At 44.7% G+C, this 20,902-nt stretch overlaps 1 protein-coding gene across 7 annotated transcripts in view; it reads left to right on the forward strand.

The window, feature by feature from the left end:
* Positions 1–20,902, forward strand: part of mapre2 (microtubule-associated protein, RP/EB family, member 2) — a 204,524-nt gene that overhangs the window by 106,953 nt on the left and 76,669 nt on the right. Inside the window, exon 1 of one of the 7 annotated variants that reach the window (XM_085992879.1) lies at positions 19,469–19,576. The exons of the other annotated variants lie outside the window; for them this stretch is intronic. The gene's annotated coding sequence lies outside the window, so the exon portion shown is untranslated. Of the gene's footprint in view, positions 1–19,468; positions 19,577–20,902 lie in introns of those variants that run through there. 7 annotated transcript variants of the gene reach the window in all.

Here is a 20,902-nt window from a genome sequence, read left to right on the forward strand (position 1 = left end):
GCAGAAAGGTTAAACAAATATTTTGTATCTGTCTTCACCGTAGAAGACACAAAAAGCATACCAAAAATGGTGGGGAATCAAGGGTCTAACGAGGGTGAGGAACCTAATGTAATTAATATAAGTGGAGAAAAAGTACTAGAGAAACTAATGAGACTAAAAGCTGACAAATCCCCTGGACCTGACGGCCTACGTCCTAGGGTTCTAAAAGAGGTGGCTGAAGAGATAGTGGATGCATTGGTTTTGATCTTCCAAAATTCCCTAGATTCTAGAATGGTCCCACTATTCAAGAAAGGAGGGAGAGAAAAAACAGGGAACTACAGGCCAGTTAGCCTGACATCAGTTGTCAGGAAAATGCTGGAATCCATTGTTAAGGAAGTGGTATCAGGGCACTTAGAAAGTCATAACATGATTAATGTAAGAAGTCACACAACACCAGGTTATAGTCCAACAGCCTTATTTGAAATCACAAGCTTTCGGAGCACTGCTCCTTCGTCAGGTGAAGTGGAGAAATGCATAAAGACTCAGCTTATATAGTCAGAGAATTGTGTCAGATGTTTACAGGTAATGTATCCAACTGCCATTTATCACACCTCGGCAGAGAGATAATCACAGCAATCAAAGGTGTGAATGGTGTCCAAACAGGTCAGTCAGGAAAACATTACATCAAAGAACAATGAGGCAGAGTCAACATGGTTTATGAAAGGGAAATTGTGTTTGACAAATTTTAGTTTATTGTGGATGTGACTAGCAGTGTAGATAAAGAGGAACAAGTGGATGTATATTTGGATTTCCAAAAGGCATTCGATAAGGTGCCACATAAAAGGCTATTACACAAGATTAGGGCTCATGGGGTTGGGGGTGGATAGAGGATTGGTTAACGGACAGAAAACAGAGAGTATGGATAAACGGATGTTTTTCAGGTTGGCAGGCTGTAACGAATGGGGTGCCGCAAGGATCAGTGTTGGGGCCTCGGCTATTTACAATCTATATTAATGACCTAGATGAAGGGACCGAGTGTAATGTATCCAAGTTTGCTGATGATACAAAGCTAGGTGGGGCAGTAAGCTGTGAGAAGAACACAAAGAATCTGCAAAGGGATATAGATAGACTAAGTGAGTGGGCAGTAAGATGGCAGATGGAGTATAATGTAGGGAAATGTGTGGTTATTCACTTTGGTAGGAAGAATAGAAAATCAGAATATTTTTTAAATGGTGAGAAACTTTCAAATGTTGGTGTTCAAAGATTTGGATGTCCTCATGCAAGAAACACAGAAAGCTAGCATGCAGGTACAGCAAGCAAAAAGGAAGGCAAACGGCATGTTGGCCTTTATTGCAAGGGGTTGGAGTATAAGAGTAAGGAAGTCTTGCTATAATTGTACAGGGCCTTGGTGAGACCACTCCTGGAGTACTGTGCACAGTTTTAGTCTCCTTATTTCAGGAAGGATATACTTGCCTTGGAGGCAGAGCAAGATGATTCACTAGATTGATTCCTGGGATGAGAGGGCTGTCCTATGATGAGAGATTGTGTAGAATGGGCCTATACTCTCTGGAATTTAGAAGAATGAGAGGTGATCTCATTGAAACATACAAGATTCTGAAGGGAATTGACAGGGTAGATGCTGAGAGGTTGTTTCCCCTGGCTGGAGTGTCTAGAACTAGGGGGTGTAGTCTCAGGATAAGGGGTAGGCCATTTAAGACTGAGATGAGGAGGAATTTCTTCACTGAGGGTTGTGAATCTCTGGAATTCTCTGCCCCAGAGGGCTGTGCATGCTGAGTACATTCAAGGCTGAGATAGATAGATTTTAGGACTCTCGGGGAATCGAGGGATATGGAGATCGGGCGGTAAAGTGGAGTTCAGGTCGATCATCTTATTGAATGGCGGAGCGGGCTCGAGGAGCCATATGGCCTACTCTTGCTTTTATTTTTTATGTTCTTATGTTAGAATACTTTTTTTGGATGAGATGTTAAATCAAAGCCCTGTCTGCCTTTTGAGCTGGACTTGAAAGATTCCGTGGTACTATTCAAAGAAGAGCAGGGGCGTTCTACCAATGTTCTGGCCAATATTTATCCGTGAGCCAACACCACCAAAAATTAAGATTAATTAGTCATTTATCTAATTTTCTGTTCGCTGCCATGTTTGCTTCCATAACACTAGTGACTACACTTAAAGTAATTTATCAGCATATGTCTTTAGGTTGTGAAACGTGCTATATAAATGTGAGTGTTTTTCTTCAATGGGGATACAAAGGCAAGTAATGCAGACATTGGACATGACATAGGGGAAGCAAACAAATAGGGGCCTCAGCTAACTGGATGGGCAGTGTGCGCAACAGATGGGATATAGGGGAAAGGAAGGCGTAACACAGTCAGCATGAGTGCAAGCAAAGGTGGATAAGAAAACTGCTGAGAAGCGGGTGAGAAACGCATGAAGGACCGCTCTAGCTGCCAATCATTGCATGAGGGCTTGGATGTAGAGCCTTACAGTGAAGAAACAGAGGAACGATGCAGCAAGTAACAGGTTACTATAAAACAGAACACAAGTGAAGCGATAGAAGTGAACGTTATAAGAATGGGTTGTGGCAGTGAGAAGGCAAACGGTGACAGATACGACCACAAATTTCCTTTAGAAGACAAGCCAAAGGAATGGTGTCACTTGGAGGAGGTGGGATTCAGACAGAGTTGCGCAGGACTCTGCAATTTTCCTGCACCTACCACTGGAAAACACAGACTGCAGTTCTCAACGTCTTCCTTCCCAAACGGACTTGCATTTATACAGCACCTTTCATGATCTTATGATGTCCCAAAGCACTTTACAGCCAGTGAAGTACTTGGGGAAACACAGCAGCCAATTTACACACTGCAAGGTCCCACAAACAGCAATGAGAGATACAGGACCACAGAATCTGTTTGCGATACTGGTTGAGGGGTAAATATTGGCCAGAACAATGGGAGAAACTCCCCTGTTGTACTTCGAGTAGTGCCATCTAAGAGGATATAATGTCTCATCTGAAAGACAGCACCTCAGTGCAGCACTCCCTTAGTACTGCACTGAAGTGTTAGCCTGGATTACGTGCTCCAGTCTCTGGAGAGGGGCTTGAACCCATGACCTTATGATTGAGACGAGAGCTGACCACTGAGGCAAGGCTGGCACTTCTATATTTATGACTGCTGCTAACACATTTTTGAAGATTTTTTTGTAATGTCTGAAAAACCAATTGAAGCTGCTTCATGATGTCAGTTTACCACAGACTAATAACATGGGATTGCCCAATCACACTGTTTCTCTGGATCAAAGCAATGTGCAGTGGTTACCATGGAAACAGGTTATCACTATAGAACCCACTGAATTCCTGCCACTACTTTCCTGGTCTGCCTTTGCTAACGTTTTACACAGTCCTGTCAATTGGTCACTAAATAGTCAGGTTGATCTTGCCCATAGCAGCAGCCGATACGATTGTGGCATGCTCGGGATGGTCACCTGGTTACTATTGGCTACTGATATATTTTTTGAACACTAACATTTGGAATGATCATGTGATTGTTATTGACCAGAAATTGCTAGAAATTAACTTTTTTTTATTATTTGTTCTTGGGATGTGGATGATGTTGGAAAGGCTGCATTTATTGCCCATCCCCAGTTGCCCTGAGAAGGTGGTGAGCCTTCTCATTGAAATGCTGCAGTACTTGAGATGGTGAAAATACAGATTTAGAATTGGGGCTATAAAGTACCTTTATGCAACCACCTGTACACCTTTAATTGAAAATAATCACAACAGGATAAAATCAGAATTTTTTTGTCATTGTATAGTTTGTCATGTTTTAGGTACAGGAGAGTACATTACTAGTAGTGGTGTATATACCCTGAGAACAAGAACTACTGCTTGCATTTATATAGCACCCTTAATACAATATAACATCCCAAAATGCTTTACAGAGACAAAACTGGAAAATTAGCATGTTGCATGTTTAGAGAAGTGTTAAGGGAGGTTGAGCATGTTCTCTGGTTGGGGAAGGTGAACAGAGATACATTTTGAAGGAGGAGGTAGTAAGGCAGAGGGATGTAGTTAGTATTAGTGTGGGGCCAATACACTTGAAGGTTAGGCAATCTAAGGTGGAGCAGAGAGATGGGGAATGCAATGGCGGCCTAAATTGGAAGAGCAGGCTAACGAGTACAGATGAAGGAGGTTATGAGGGACAAGCCCCTGGAGGGTGCTTGAGGATGAAAGTAAATTGTCATCTGGGTCAAGGGCATTTCAAAGCTTTTGCCTGAAGAGTGTTGCTCTTGTGGGGTTGTATTGCAGCCCTTTACGGGAAATTGGGAGAGACTTCTTGACCCAATCTTCCCTCCTTGGGAGAAGGTGGGTTCCGGGAAGAGGCTCGGGATCCTTTAAGTTTCTAGAGTCTAGACTGAGTTTAAACATTTCTAGCTGGGAGATATCCCACCTATTTCATCTACATGTTTGTTGTGAGAAGGCTTGCAATAAACATGGGGCGATGTGGAATACTACATATTACAAGCAATGTTCCCCCTAATTTTATTTTTGGTGTGCGGTCCCTTTAACAGGCTACGCAGCCCATTCAAAATTTTGCGCATGCGTGGTTTCTCACATTGAAAAGCTGGTGAGCGGCCTGCACGGGACCTCCAGACCACAGCCATGCAGCTTAGTGGGAGCGTTAATTACAACTAATGATGAAAATTGTTAGCCTAGGTGTTGCAGGAAGACTTGCTTTCTGGTGGGCAAGCCAAGACTCTCTAGGGATTGTGAGGCCTATCAAGGTTTGGAATCTCCCATATTGCGGTCCAAAATGGCTGAATGTGGCATCATGACCATAACTTGTGTAGCAGTGTACCTTCCTGATCATAGCCTCTGCAGAAATCCCTCACCATGATGGGTGTATTTTGTGAAGCAATTGTGCTCAGTGTATGTGGCGCTTCTGCATTTTGCTGCATGTATCATTTGTGAGGACACGGCTCCATACCTCCCTCCCATTTCTCCTTGGTGCAGTTTTGACGCTTGCTCATCATGTAAAATAAATTTTCAAGTTTAACTTTTGCAGTGTAGTTGTTCCTGCCTGTGATAAGTCATGTAAAAAACAACTCAGCCCAACTTTATGATGGTTAGTTTGCCTCTTTTATGTTTGTGTAAATTCCAGGGCTTCGCACCCATGTATAAAGCAGATGATGCTGGTTGTGAATTGAATCTAGAGCTACTGATCTGATGTCCGCTGCTATAATATAAACAAAGCCTAAATATACAAATTTGTTTTCAATTTATGCTGCTGGATATTCTGTGTACAGATGTTTGTTTTACAACGGATGTGAAAAGAAAGACTTGCATTTATACAGCGCCTTTCACGACCACCAGATGTCCTAAAATGCTTTACAGCCAATGAAGTACTTTACAACAGTGACTACATTTTTTTTTAATGTAGGACACAATGACCTATAAATTGGGCTGCGCAGTGCCCATTTTCCAGGCGCGAACTGGCCTACTGAGCCCCCAATATGGTGGGCAGGAAGCACGGCACATTTCCATCCAGAAATGTGTCCCTTCCCATGTTGGGAAATGAGGTTGCGCTGGCGACAGAGTGCATGCTGGCAACATTGGAAGTGAAGAATAATTTATGTAAATTATGGTCCAGCGCTTCTTGCATGACCCCTTGTAGATTTTTTTTATCCCCAGTGCTTCACTCCCATTGTGCTAACCAGCAGAAAGGCACCCATACCCGGGAGCAGCTGGAGGTAACCAGAACCCCTGGCCCGAGGCCCAATCGCCCCTCCTCGCCAGGCAAAGCTACCTACCCCTCATTAGTCCTTTAGCTGATGATCACTCCCAATCAACAGTCACAACTGATTTAACTCTGTCTGCTTCTGATAGCGAGGTGGTCATCTCCCGATGCAATTCATTCCCCGTTCTCTGGCTTTGAAGTGACTTTAATGTGCGGCAAAGTGTATTCAACAAATTCCCATGGACCGTCTGTTTCACACCAACAGTAAACAAATTAGTGGTCAGCAGCTCGTAAATGATCAAGATTCCATGTGGCAATGCATTTAAAAAATAATTGTTTATAATTAGAAACAAGGTAGATATCTGATCCATCACAAGTTGCAGCAGTGTGGTTTTAGAGAGAAAGTAAGAGTTTGTGTAGGGCTGAGACAGGTTATGGCTATAACGCTAAAGCAGAGGGAGTAAGGATACATGAGATCAGAGTCGAGACTGAAAGGTGTGAGCTGGAATATAGTTCTGGGTAAGGTAGGGTGGGGCAAGGCAATGAAAGAATTTGTAAATGAAGATGATTTTGATCGGCAGTTAGTAGAGATCAACAAAAATAGGGGTGAATGGAAAGTGGGACTTGTGTGGAATAAGCTCACGGGCTGCGATTTTCGGAAAGAGTTGGAGTTTATGTAGGTCAGGGAAGTTGTTGAGTGCTGTGGAGAAGTTGAACCTGGAAGATGGGGATTTTAGTGGTGGTAATAAGAGGTTGGATAATGTGCGATGTGGTAGTAAGCAGTTTTGATAACTGCTTGGAAATCCAGTTTGAAGCTCTGCTCCATGTCAGACAGGTCACTGAAGTTGTGCATGTTGAGGTCTGCTTGAGCAAGAAGCCAGGGAGGGGGATGGAGATGGGGTAAGGATACAATGTCTTTTTGGGAGCCAATCAAGATTGCTTTGGTCTTTCCAAAGTTAACACGGCAAAAGTTCCAGTTTGTTTGCGACGTTGTCAAGCAATCAGTTGAATAGCACATAGGTGGTCATGGAGTCGAGGGTGATGATGGAAAGGAAGAGCTGGTGTATGTATGTGGAAGTGAAGGAGAGACATAGGGGGCATTCCCAAGGTGATATGCAGATTTTTCATTTTGGCTGCAGTTAATAATTTGTAAATAATTAAACCGCATGCAAAATAATTATTACATAAAAAATTTAGGCTGACACGTCAGTACAGAACTGAGGGAGTACTGCACTGTTGGAGGTGCCGTCTTTTGGATGAGGCGTTAAACCGAGACCCCGTATGGCCCCGCAGGTGGACGTAAATGATCCCTTGGCACTATTTGAAGAGGAGCAGGGGAGCTCTCCTGGTGTCTTGGCCAACACTTATCCCTCAACTAACGCCACTAAAACAGCACTTTGGGATGTCATGAGGTTGTGAAAGGCATTACGTAAATGCAAGTTCTTTCTTTCTCAGATACAACTTTTTAAATAATTGTATAATAGAAGTATAATGAAATGCTTTTCAGTTATTGAGGGAAGCTTAGGAACATAGAAAATAAAAATAAAAATACGAGCAGGCGTCGGCCATTCAGCCCTTCTCCCCTGCTCTGCCATTCAGTAAGATTGTGGCTGATCTTCTACCTCAACTCCACCTTCCCGCTCTATCCCTTGGTTCCCTTAGTATCCAAAAATCTATTGATCTCTGTCTTGAATATACTCAATGACTAAGCATCCACAGCCCTCTGGGTTAGAGAATTCCAAAGATTCATAACCCTCCGAGTGAATAAATTTCTCCAAAGGAATGTTTAGGATTTGGGAAAGACAAACTTCGTACAAGTGGCCAGCGCCCAGGAAATGGCAAACATCATTATATCTTCTACATGATACGTACTCTTCTATCAAATTTTTCTCCAGGTACCTATCCAGCTCTTGAATTTGCTGATGCAATCAGCCCCAACTGCCTCCTTTGGCTGTCCATTCCATAAATGTAAACTGTCTTTTCACTCTCCCTCTTGTAGGTTTGAGGCCATGCTCTCCAGTGGAATCTGCAACTATGTTCAACGGATTAGTGTTTATCTTGTCTGTGCCTTTACGATTGAGAATGCTTCAGTAAGATCACCTCATGAGCCTTCCCTTCTCCAGTGTAAACATTTCCACCTCTGCAGTCTCTTAACTCGGCTTCTTAATCCCAACTATCAATTTAGTTGCCTTTCGCTACACTCTCCATCATTTCCCACAAATCCCTCTCCAGTGTTGTGTCCTGTAAAATAATGCCATTTAGCTTATTTTGCCTCTTAGTTATCCTTTCCCAATGTTGTGACTTTGCATTTGTTCACATTAAATTACAACTGCATTTGTCAGCTCCACTCTCCAATCAATCCAGGTCCTCATGTGTTTTATCATCCTGTTTCTAGTAGAGTTTTGTTTCTGTCCCCACCTCAGGTTATTTTTTGTACATTGTAAACAGCGATGGCCTCAGCACTGATCACTGAGACATCCCTATTAGTTATTTCCTTCAATGCCAATCCAGCTCCTCGTGCAGCCACCCTTTACTTCCTCTGCTTCTGCCAATTTTTGATCCATTTCAGAACCACTTCACATATGCTATGACTTACAACCTTGTGGACCAATCTGTAGCTCAGTATCAAAGGTTTTGCTGAAATCTAAATAAACAACATCCATTGAGTTTAAAAGCAAAATGCTGCGGATGCTGGAAATCTGAAATAAAAACTGAAAATGCTGGAAATACTCAGGTCAGGCAGCATCTGTGGAGAGAGAAACAGAGTTAACGTTTCAGGTCGATGACCCTTTGTGAGAACTTCGTCAGATCCATCGGGTTATCTCTGTCTATTTTATTTCCTCAAAGAACTTGAAGAGATTTGTCAAGCATGATCTTCCTCCTATAAAGTTTTGCATTTCTCCAGGTGGTGGTTCATTTGTTCCTTCAGGATACCTTTCAGCACATTTCCTGACTAGTCTGTAGTTCTCCAGGTTATCATTTGTCCTGTTTATAGTTGGTGCCATGTCCCTTTTCTCTACCCCTCAGGCACAGTTGCTGTTTCCCAGGCACAGTCCCTGTTTCCAAGAATTCATTAAGGATACTCATTAGAACATGTCCAGTTTCATTTAGCTACTTTAAGCTATCCCTCCTTGTCCTTCTTGACTTGTCTGCAGCCTTTAGGGTTGACCACTCCATCCTTCTCCAACACCTCTCCACCATCTTACAGCTGGGTGGGACTGCTCTTGCCTGGTTCCATTCTCCTCTATCTAATCATAGCCAGAGAATAACCTGCAATGGCTTCTCTTCCTGCTCCCGCATCGTTACCTATAGTGTCCCCCAAGGATCTATCCTTGGCCTCCTCCTATTTTTCATCTAAATGCTGCCCCTTGGCAACATCATCCGAAAACACAGCGTCAGTTTCCACATGTACGCTGACAACACCCAGCTCTACCTCACTACCACTTCTCAAACCCTCCATGGTCTCTAAATTGTCAGACTGCTTGTCCGACATCCAGTTCTGGATGAGCAGAAATTTTCTCCAATTAAATATTTGGAAAACCGAAGCCAATGTTTTCGGTCCCCGCCACAAACTCCATTCCCTAGCCACCGACTACATCCCTCTCCCTAACATCTGTCTGAGGCTGAACCACACTGTTCTCAACTTTGGTGTCATATTTGACCCTGAAATGAGCTTCCAACCACACATCCATGGCATAACTAAGAGCCTATTTCCACCTCTGTAACATTGCCCATCTCCACCCTTGCCTCAGCTCATCTGCTGTTGAAACCCTCATCCATGCCTTTGTTACCTCTAGACTTTACTATTCCAATGCACTCCTGGCTGGCCTCCCACGGTCTACCCTACGTAAACTTGAGATCATCCAAAACTCGGCTGCCCGTGACCTAACTCACGCTAAGTCCCGTTCACCCAACTCCCCTGTGCTCGCTGACCCACATTGGCTCCCGGTTAAGCAACGTCTCGATTTCAAAATTCTCATTGTTTTCAAATCCCTCCATGGTCTTGCCCCTCCCAATCTCTGTAATCTCTTCCAGCCCCACAACACCCCCCCCCCCCCCACAAAGATATCTGCGCTCCTCTAATTATGCCCACTTGAGCATCCCTGATTATAATCACTCAACCATTGGTGGCCGTGCCTTCTATTGCCTAGGCCCTAAGTTCTGGAATTCCCTGCCTAAACCTCTCCGCCTCTCTACCTCTTTCCTCCTTTTAAGGCACTCCTTAAAACCTACCTCTTTGACCACTGCCCTATTTTCTCCTTGTGTACCTTGGTGTCAATTTTTTTGTCTTCTAATACCCCTATGCAGTGCCTTGGGATGTTTTACTACGTTACAGGTGCTACATAATACAAGTTGTTAAATACCCTAGGGTGCAATCCATCTGGACCTGTGCTTGGCTTTTTTCAATACCCCCAACCTAACCATATAGCTGGTTCCATCTATTTTTCTCGTATTGCGCTAGAAATGCTATCCTGACTGCAGGAACGCTGTCTGAGGTTTTGTTTTGAAGAGGCACAACCAACATAAATAAATTGGTAACAAAAGGGCAAAAAAATTGAATTATTCAATAGTTCAAATTAACCAACTTCAAATTAAGAGTACACTGTAGATAGATGATGAAATATAATACTGTTGTAACAGTCTGCCACGGTCAAGTGAGTATTTATACTACTATAGTTTGACAGTTAAGGTTAATAGTTTATAAAGTTTAGAAGATCTTAATTTTTGTGGTTATAGTTTCTAAGGTCTCCGTTGTGTAATGGGGAGTGCTAGTAAACAAGGGCCCTTGAATATATCATTTAATTGTAGTGTAATTTGTGGTTTTGATTTAATTTAAATGAAAGGGTAAGTCATGGCAGCACAGCTCAGCCCCGTGGCATGCTCCTCCTGCACTATGTGGGAAATCAGGGACACTTCCTATGTCCCTGATGACCATGTGTGCGGGAAGTGTATCCAGCTGCAGCTACTGGCAGACCGCATTGCGGCATTGGAGCTGCGAATGGATACATACTGGAGCATTCGCGATGCTGAGGACGTCATGGATATCACGTTTAATCAGTTAGTCACACCGCAGGTAAAGGCTGCACAGGCAGGAAGGGAATGGGTGACCGCCAGGCAGAGTAGTAGGTGCAGGCAGGTAGTGCAGGGGTCCCCTGTGGCCATCCCCCTCTCAAACAGATATATCGTTTTGGATATTGTTGAGGCAGATGGATTATCGGGGGAAGGCAGCAGCAGCCAACTTCCTGCCACCAGGGGTGGTTCTGCTGCACGGGACGGGAGGAAAACGAGCAGGAGAGCTATAGTGATAGGGGATTCTATTGTAAGGGGAATAGATGGACGTTTCTGCAGCCGCAAACGAGACTCCAGGGTGGTATGTTGCCTCCCTGGTGCAAGGGTCAAGGGTGTCTTGGAGCGGCTGCAGGGCATTCTGGAGGGGGAGGGTGAACAGCCAGTTGTCGTGGTGCATATAGGCACCAACGATATAGGTAAAAACCAGGATGAGGTCCTAAAAGCTGAATATAGGGAGTTAGGAGGTAAATTATAAAATAGGATTTCAAAGGTAGTAATCTCAGGATTGCTACCAGTGCCACGTGCTAGACAGAGTAGAAATAGAAGGATATTTCAGATGAATACGTGGCTAGAGGAATGGTGCAAGGGGGAGGGATTCAAATTCCTGGGACATTGGAACCGGTTCTGGGGGAGGTGGGACCAGTACAAACTGGACGGTTTGCACCTGGGCTGGACCGGGACCGATGTCCTAGGGGGAGTGTTTGCTAGTGCTGTTGGGGAGGGTTCAAACTAAAATGGCAGGGGGTTGGGAACCTGTGCAGGGAGACCGAGGAAAGGGAAGCAAGGATAGAAGCAAAAGACGGGAAGGAGAAAAGCAAAAGTGGCAGTCAGAGAAATCAAGGGTGTAAATCAAACATGGCCACAGTAAATAATGATTCTAAGAGTGTTTTTAAAAAAAAAAAAAAACAAGCCTGAAGGCTTTGTGTCTTAATGCAAGGAGCATTCTTAATAAGGTGGATGAATTAGCTGCGCAAATAGATGTAAACGGATATGATATAATTGGGATTACGGAGACATGGCTCCAGCGTAACCAAGGCTGGGGAATTCAACATCCAGGGGTATTCAATGTTCAAGAACGACAGGCAAAAAGGAAAAGGAGGTGGGGTAGCAATGCTGGTTAAAGAGGAGATTAACACAATAGTAAGGAAGGATATGAGCGGGATGGTTTCCTGGACCAATATGTCGAGGAACCAACTGGAGTTCAGGCCATCTTGGACTGGGTATCATGTAATGAGAAAGGATTAATTAGCAATCTTGTTGTGCGAGGCCCCTTGGGACAGAGCGATCATAACATGATGGAATTCTTCATTAAGATGTAGAGTGAAGTATTTGACTCAGAGACTAGGGTCCTGAATTTAAATAAAGGAAACTACAATGGTATGAGGCGCGAGTTGGCTAGGATGGATTGGGGAATATTACTTAAAGGGTTGACGGTGGATAGGCAGTGGTAAACATTTAAAGATCGCATGGATGAACTGCAGAATTTGTTCATCCCTGTTTGGCATAAAAATAAAACAAAAAAGGTGCCTCAACCGTGGCTAACAAGGGAAATTAGGGATAGCATAAGATCCAAGGAGCGGACATATAAATTGGCCAGAAAAAGCAGCAAACCTGAGGATTGGGAGTAGTTTAAGATTCAGTAAAGGAGGACAAAGGGATTAATTAAGAGGGGGGAAATAGAATATGAGAGTAAGCTTGCAGGGAACATAAAAACTGACTGTAAAAGCTCCTATAGATATGTGAAGAGAAAAAGATTGGTGAAGTCAAGTGTAGCTCTCTTGCAGTCAGAATCAGGGGAATTTGTAATGGGGAACAAAGAAATGGCAGACCAATTAAATACATACTTTGGTTCTGTCTTCACAAAGGAGGACACAAATAACCTCCCAGAGATGTCGGGGAACATAGAGTCTAATGAGAGGGAGGAACTGAATGAAATCAGTATTTGTAGGGAAATGGTGTTACAGAAATTGATGGGATTGAAAGCCGATAAATCCCGAGGGTCTGATAATCTACATCCTAGGGTACTTAAGGAAGTGGCCCTAGAAATAGTAGATGCATTGCTGGTCATCTTCCAAAATTCTATAGACTCTGGAACAGTTCCCATGGATTGGAGGGTAGCTAATGTAACCCTAGTATTTAAAAAAGGTGGTAGAGAGAAAACGGGGAATTATAGACCGGTAAGCCTGACATCGGTAGTGGGGAAAATGCTAGAGTCCATTATAAAAGATGTAATGGCAGAGCACTTGGAAAACAGTGACAGGATCAGACAAAGTCAACATAGATTTACAAAAGGTAAATCATGCTTGACTAATCTACTGGAATTTTTTGAGGATGTAACTGGTAGAATAGATCAGGGAGAACCAGTGGATGTGGTGTATTTGGACTTTCAGAAGGCTTTCGATAAGGTCCCGCATAAGAACTTAGCGTGCAAAGTTAAAGCACATGGGAATGGGGGTAAGGTATTGACTTGGATAGAGAACTGCAGGAAGCAGAGTTGGAATAAACGGGTCTTTTTCCGAGTGGCAGGCAGTGACTAGTGGGGTACCGCAGGGATCGGTGCTAGGACCCCAGTTATTCACAATATATATTAATGATCTAGACGAGGGAACTAGATGTAATATCTCCAAGTTTGCAGACGACACAAAGCTGGGTGGGCGTGTGTGCTGTGAGGAGGATTCAGAGAAACTCCAGGATGATTTGGACAGGTTGGGTGATTGGGCAGATGCATGGCAAATGCAGTATAATGTGGATAAATGCGAGGTTATCCACTTCGGTGGCAAAACCAGGAAGACAGATTATTATCTGAACGGCAATAGATTGGGAAGTGCAACGAGACCTGGGTGTCTTTGTGCACCAGTCGCTGAAGGTAAGCATGCAGGTGCAGCAGGTGGTTAGGAAGGCAAATGGTATGTTGGCCTTCGGAGCGAGAGGATTCAAGTACAGGAGCAAGGATGTCTTGCTGCAGTTGTACAGGACCACACCTTGAGTATTGTGTGCAGTTTTGGTCGCCTTATCTGAGGAAGGATGTTCTTGCCATGGAGGGAGTGCAGCGAAGATTCACCAGACTGATACCTGGGATGGCAGGAATGACGTATGAAGAGAGATTGGGTCGATTGGGCTTGTATTCGCTAGAGTTTAGAAGAATGAGAGGGGATTTCATTGAAACTTATAAAATTCTAACAGGACTAGACAGACTAGATGCAGGAAGGATGTTCCCGATGATGGGGGAGTCCAGAACCAGGGGTCACAGGCTAAGGATAAGGGGTAAGCCATTTAGGACTGAGATGAGGAGGAATTTCTTCACCGAGAGTGGTGAATCTGGAATTCTCTCCCACAGAAGGCAGTTGAGGCCAATTCATTAAATATATTCAAGAAGGAGTTAGATATATTTCTTAAGGCTAAAGGGATCAAGGGATATGGGGAGAAAGCAGGGACAGGGTACTGAATTTGGATGATCAGCCATGATCTGATTAAATGGCGGAACAGGCTCGTGGGGCCGAATGGCCTACTCCTGCTCCTAACTTCTATGTTTCTATGTAATTCCTGGTCACAAGCACCAAGACTGCAGCCCAAGGTATCCTACTCATGTGTGGTTAAAAATCCTAACATTTGCATTAGAAGAAAATGTAAACTCGAGCTTCAATTTTCAGGAAGCTACCTGGTTGGGGTCCAAGTAGCTGATATTTTGGAATGCCATAATAAAGGATAGGATGATAGAAAAGTTGAAGACTGACCAAATGGACAGTGCAACCAGCTTCAGGATTTGGATCGTTGAGAAACTGGGCTCATCAGTGTCAAATGTCAGAAGAAATGGAATAGCCATGCAACATAAGAAGTAGGAGCAGGCATAGGCCATTCGGCCTTCGAGCCTGCTCTGCCATTCAATAAGATCATGGCTGATCAACCTCAACTCCACCATTCCGCACTATCCCCATTGATTCCCCTGATATCCAAAAATCTATCGATCTCTGTCTTGAATATACTCAACGACTGTGCATCCACAGCCCTCTGGGGTAAAGAATTCTAAAGATTCACAACTCTTTGAGTGAAGAAATTTCTCCTCATCTCTGTCCTAAATGGCTGACCCCTTATTCTAAGATTGTGATCCCTAGTTCTAGACTCCTCAGCCAGGGGAAAGATCCTCCCAGCATCTACCCTGTCGAGCCCTGCAAGAATTTTATGTTTCAATTAGATCACCTCATATTCTTCTAAATTTTAGGGAATACAGGAAACTTTGTGCTATCCGGCACCCATGGGACCGAGCTGCTGCCGTTGCCTCAAAACTGCCGTACTCTCCAGAGTTAATGTTGAGAGATACGGAGATTCTTATCTCCGTATTTGACAACAAACACTGTTGCTTAGCAACAGCTTCTAAACACTCGGGTGTGGCCCTAAACCTCTGTAGATGAAGCTGTTGCTATAGCTACAGACCTTGTACAGCTTGACTGTTCAAACAAAGCAAAAAAAACAAACAAAAAGAAAAAATGGCTGATTTTTGCCGGTGGCTCCAGATTGCCGGTAGCTCACCTCCGGATAGCACAAAGTTTCCTGTATAGGCCTGGTCTCCTTAATCTCTCCTCATAGGACAAACCCCCCACCCCAGGAATCTGTCTAGTGAACCTTCGTTGCACTCCATCTAAGGCAAGTATATCCTTCCTTGGGTAAGGAGACAATAACTGTACACTGTAACCCAGGTGTGGTCTCACCAAGGTTCTATATAATTGCAGCTAGACTTCTTTACACTCATACGCCAATCCTTTTGTAATAAAGGCTAACATACCATTTGCTTTCCTAATTGCTTGCTGTACCTGCATGTTAACTTTCAGTGATTCGTGCACAATAGAAGAATAGACGAGTCGTGCAACATCAGAAAAGCAATGTGAAGGTTATTCTTGGAAAATCACTGAAACCATCGACCCAGTGTGTGGCTGCAGGAAAAAAAAATGCTTGAATGGAGGACTTGGTAGCAAAAAGAGGGCATAGAGATCAAAATATGCTGTTGTATAAAATATTGGTTAGCCTTCATCGGGAGATTCTAGGCTGACCTAAAATTTATTCAGGTAAATTTTATATATGCTAATGAAGGCTTTAACAAAGGCATGTAATTTAAAAATGAGCTATAAAGAGAACATTCAGGAAGAACTATATCATGCACAGGCTAATTTGCATATAAATTAATTTATCTGTGAAGTCCATTGAAACAAACAATTTAATTGGGTTAAAGAGATATCTAGATGTGTTTTGAAGGGCTCTGATCTGGGAAGATTTCACACCAAGAGCCAAAAGGTTTATGTATGGAGTGAAAAAGAAAGCTCGTTACCTCTGCTTCTCCACGGCTCCAGCAACAATTCTCGATCACTGTTGCTTCTAACACTGGTAGAAATTGCAGTTGGAGAATCCCATCCAACAATTCTGGAGAGGAGCAGGGTAAGAGAGTGAGGAGGGGAGCTGAAAGGGAGGACAAGGGATGGAGCAGGTAGTTCAAAGGGGCATGAAGGGGAAGTCATGTTTGACAAATTTGCTGGAGTTCTTTGAGGAAGTAACATATAGGGTGGATAAAGGGGAACCAGTGGACGTAGTGTATTTAGACTTCCAAAAGGCATTTGACAAGGTGCCACACAGAAGATTATTGCTTAAGATAAAAAATCACGGGATTGGGGGTAATATTCTGATATGGATAGAGGATTGGCTATCTAACAGAAGGCAGAGAGTTGGGATAAATGGTTCATTCTCAGACTGGCAATCAGTAACTAGTGGTGTTCCGCAGGGGTCAGTGCTGGGTCCCCAACTCTTTGCAATCTATATTAACGATTTGGAGGAGGGGACCGAGTGTAACATATCAAAGTTTGCAGATGATACTAAGATGGGAGGGAAAGTAGTGAGTGAGGAGGACATAAAAAACCTGCAAGGGGACATAGACAGGCTAAGTAAGTGGGCAGAGATTTGGCAGATGGAATACAATACTGGAAAGTGTGAGGTTATGCACTTTGGCAGGAAAAGTCGTAGAGCAAGTTATTATCTTAATGGCAAGAAACTGGAAAGTACTGAAGTACAAAGGGATCTGGGGGTCCTGGTGCACGAAACTCAAAAGGTTAGTATGCAGGTGCAGCAAGTGATTAAGAAGGCCAATGGAATGTTGGCTTTCATTGCTAGGGGGATAGAATTTAAAAATAGGGAGGTATTGCTTCAGTTGTACAAGGTATTGGTGAGACTGCACCTGGAATACTGCGTACAGTTTTGGTGTCCATACTTAAGAAAGGACATACTTGCTCTCGAGTCAGTACAAAGAAGGTTCACTCGGTTAATCCCGGGGATGAGGGGATGGACGTATGAGGAGAGGTTGAGTAGATTGGGACTCTACTCATTGGAGTTCAGAAGAATGAGAGGCGATCTTATTGAAACATATAAGATTGTGAAGGGGTTGGATCGGGTGGATGCGGGGAGGATGTTCCCGATGATGGGTGAAACTAGAACTAGGGGGCATAGTCTTAGAATAAGGGGCTGCTCTTTCAAAACTGAGATGAGGAGGAACTACTTCACTCAGAGGGTGGTAGGTCCATGGAATATGCTGCCCCAAAAAGCTGTAGCAGCTACATCATTACATAAATTTAAAACAGAAATAGACAGTTTTCTAGAAGTAAAGGGAATTAAGGGTTACGGGGAGTGGGCAGGAATTTGGACATGAGTCTAGGTTCGGATCGGCCATGGCCCTGTGGGTAGCGGAGCGAGCCCAGGGGCCGTGTAGCCTGATCCTGCTCCTATTTCGTGTCTAATTCTGTTAGATTCAGGAGATGGTTCTGTGATAGTGGATTGGCGGTTAGGATCAGATCCGCCATGATCTTATTGAATGGCGGAGCAGGCTCGAGGGGCCGATTGGCCTACTCCTCCTATTTCTTATGTTCTTATGTAACTGTATGGGACAGCACCATTTCAATCTCATTTCTTTCTCCACTCCCCTAAACTCCTACCTGCCTCTCCCCTCCTCTTTCCCACCCCTGTAGTTGGGAAGCAGGCTTATGGGGCTCATCCAGGATTGCTTGTTTACTCTGGGTTAAGGGTCGAATCCAGATTAAAATGTTTGTGGGGAGGGAGTTCAAGGTGCAGGTAAAATTAATCAACTTGGTAAGGAGGGAGTTGTGTGTTAACATTCGGTTTTTCATCAGTTGCAGGCCAAAGGATAAAATTTATTAGTTTATACTTCCAGCTACAATTGTGAGGGTACAATTGGTGCTGCTGCAAAAGAAAGTTCCTTTGCTTGTTAGATCTCGCCTAGACTAGATCCTTTATTTTATAGGAGAGAGAAAAATGGCTGCTATGTACAGCGGAATACAATATTGCTTTCACGTAAACAAAATGTTTGAGTGCAAAAAATGACCGCTTCAGGATGTGCACAGTTCAGATACCTGACTCAGAGATTCTACTTTCGGGTAAGGCACTTATGGATAGTGGGGACTGTGTGAAGTCTGAAGGTCAGGCATATAGGCTGGAATTTTCCTTACCTTGGCAGGTCCAGTGTGGGCGGCTGCCATGTCGGGTCCCAACTCCGTTGCTACCTCCATCCCGCTCCACAAAATTACTTTCCGATAATGGGGCCTGCTGCACCCACCCTGCGCGTTGCCCAGCCCAATTAAATGGAGCGGGTCTGGTGACTTCGTCGATGATGCATTTTCAACCGGGATATTTAAAGGGACCAAGACCACATTGCATTTGAAGGTTCATCTAGGATAGTGCAGGCAGTGCAATTGGTTTCCACTGCTGTACACGGGCAGAAATGACTGCACAGAGGCGGAGGGCTGCACCCAGGTTCTCTAATGACTCCCTCCACATGCTTGTGGAGGGAGTCCGAGCACGCAGGGAGGTCCTCTTCCCTCCTGATGGGCAGACCTCCCCAGCAAACCAAAGGAGTCTGGCTCCAGGTAGCCAAGGAGGTCAACAGCAGGGATGTTGTGAGGAGGACCTCCGTGCCATGCCGCTAACGCTTCAACGATCTCGAGATCAGGAAAGGTGAGTACAAAGCCACACTCACCTTCATCCTGCTGTGCCTGTCATCACATCCCCATCACTCTGCCTTCCCAACCCTACTCCTGCACATCCTTAATCACACCAACCCGTTGCACCTCCACCCATCCCCCTCTTTATCTACATTATCCATCTTACGAGCCACCCCTCACACTCGCCCTCATCCTAGTGCAATCATACCAACTAACGACACACAAGGCAGCCTCTTGGAATTGCCACCCTACTCCATCATAGTCACGCTCTACAGATGTAACCCATCCATTCCTTACACTCATTCCATCACTCTCACTCAACCTTCTCTTTCCCTCCTTGCAGGAAAAGGGAGCCCACAATAAGAGGGAGCGGGAGAGAACTGGTGGAGGACCGGCATCATTCGCAACCCTGACCACTGAAGAGGAGGCTGCTTTGGAGCTCTCTGGTGTCCGAGCACCTGGAAGTGGGATAGAGAGAGGGGGGACATCTCAGCAACCTGGTGACAGAATCACCTATTCATACATATACATAGCATACATCAGTCACTCATATTGGGGCTGATGTCAGCAGCCACTGAATGATTATGTGCATAATGTTATCTGTGCCCAATGTACAGATGACATATGTAACTCATCTCTTTATTCTCCCACAGGTCCATCAAGAACCCCTCCCCATCTGTCCAGGAGGAAGCCAAAGACGACCACTCAAAGGAGCCTCCAGCCTCTGAGGGCGCAGCGTCACCTGACATAAGCCTACCTAGCACCAGCGCAGATACGCACACCTCGGTGGGTTCCTCACACCATTGAGTAGTGTTGTCACCTGGTGGCTCTCAATCACAAGTGAGCAAGAGCAGATGGTAGAGACAGGGACAGCAGTGGAGACACCTCGTCGGAGGGTGCAGGACTCTCCTAGCTTTGCTCAGTTGCATGCAGACACTCCGCCTCGGAGGCGATCCTGGAGCTGCAGGCACAAGTGCAGGAGGGTCTGACAGGTTTTGCGAGCGCATTGACTGCCACTGTTCAGAGAATAGAGGAGTCCTTCAAAATGAGCACCACTGTGTCACAGGCAATGGCAACAGTAGGCTCCTCTATGGATAGGATGGCTACCTACATGGAGCAGCTAATGTGCCACTCACAGGAGCACATGGTGTCTATGCAAATACAGGAAACTCTTTGGTATCCGGGACCGGCGTGGTGCTGGTTTATCAAAAAGTTCGGATTACAGAGAGGTATAGTTAAAAGGTACCTGAGCTCCGTACACAGCAACAAATCCAGGCTTCCCTGTTGCTTAGCAACATGTGCAGGAACTCCGGCCACAGACCAAGCATCCCTGTTGCTTAGCAACAAGTGTAGGAGCCCCAGTTACACAACTACAGATCCAGGAACTGCCACTAATATGAAGTAAAACTTACCTGAACCTACTCCTGAATTTTGCCGGTTAACAGAGATTTCTGGTTATTTAGGTGCCGGTAAATTGAGAGTTTCCTGTAGATGGCTATCTATGGATAATAGATCCTAGAGGCTCATAGACGTCCTCTCTTATGAGGGATGGATGTCAGTGTAGACGTGTGTCCTCCTGGCATCACTGATGTGCAGGAAGGTGCTCTCCAGCTCCTTGCTAGCGAGGAAGTGCAGGTGGTCCATGAGCGGGATGATGGTGAGAGGGGATATGCAAGTGGGGACTCCTCCAAGTGCTCACACTTCTCCACGCCCCCCCCCCCCTCCCTTGCCACCCCCTCAGTCAGAGCCCCAGATGCCTCCCCGGATAGCAATGGCCAAGTCTGCCCCTGCACAGCTTCAGGAGGAGCAGACATTGGCGGGGCCCTCACAGGCTCCAAAATTCAGAGGACAACCGCCAAAAGTGTCTTAGCAGGCGCAGCAGGGAAGTGTGGAGGCTGCCTCTACCTTTGCTGAAGTCATGGGGTAGCACCATGTAGAAGCACGTGTAAAAGAAAGATGCCACACAAGTAGATTCACAAGGGTAGTCACTTGGGTGTTTTGTTCAATGTTATTGTGAAGGTTTCGTTCATTTAACGTTTACCATAAATTTATTTATTTTTAAAACTTTCTGGTCTTGGACAAATTTGTGTGCACAATGGGAAGTGGCTTGTT

This window comes from Somniosus microcephalus, chromosome 7 (assembly GCF_052327205.1).
Source record: "Somniosus microcephalus isolate GS21.2 chromosome 7, FLI_Smic_1.0, whole genome shotgun sequence".
In the NCBI taxonomy this organism is placed as follows: domain Eukaryota; kingdom Metazoa; phylum Chordata; class Chondrichthyes; order Squaliformes; family Somniosidae; genus Somniosus; species Somniosus microcephalus.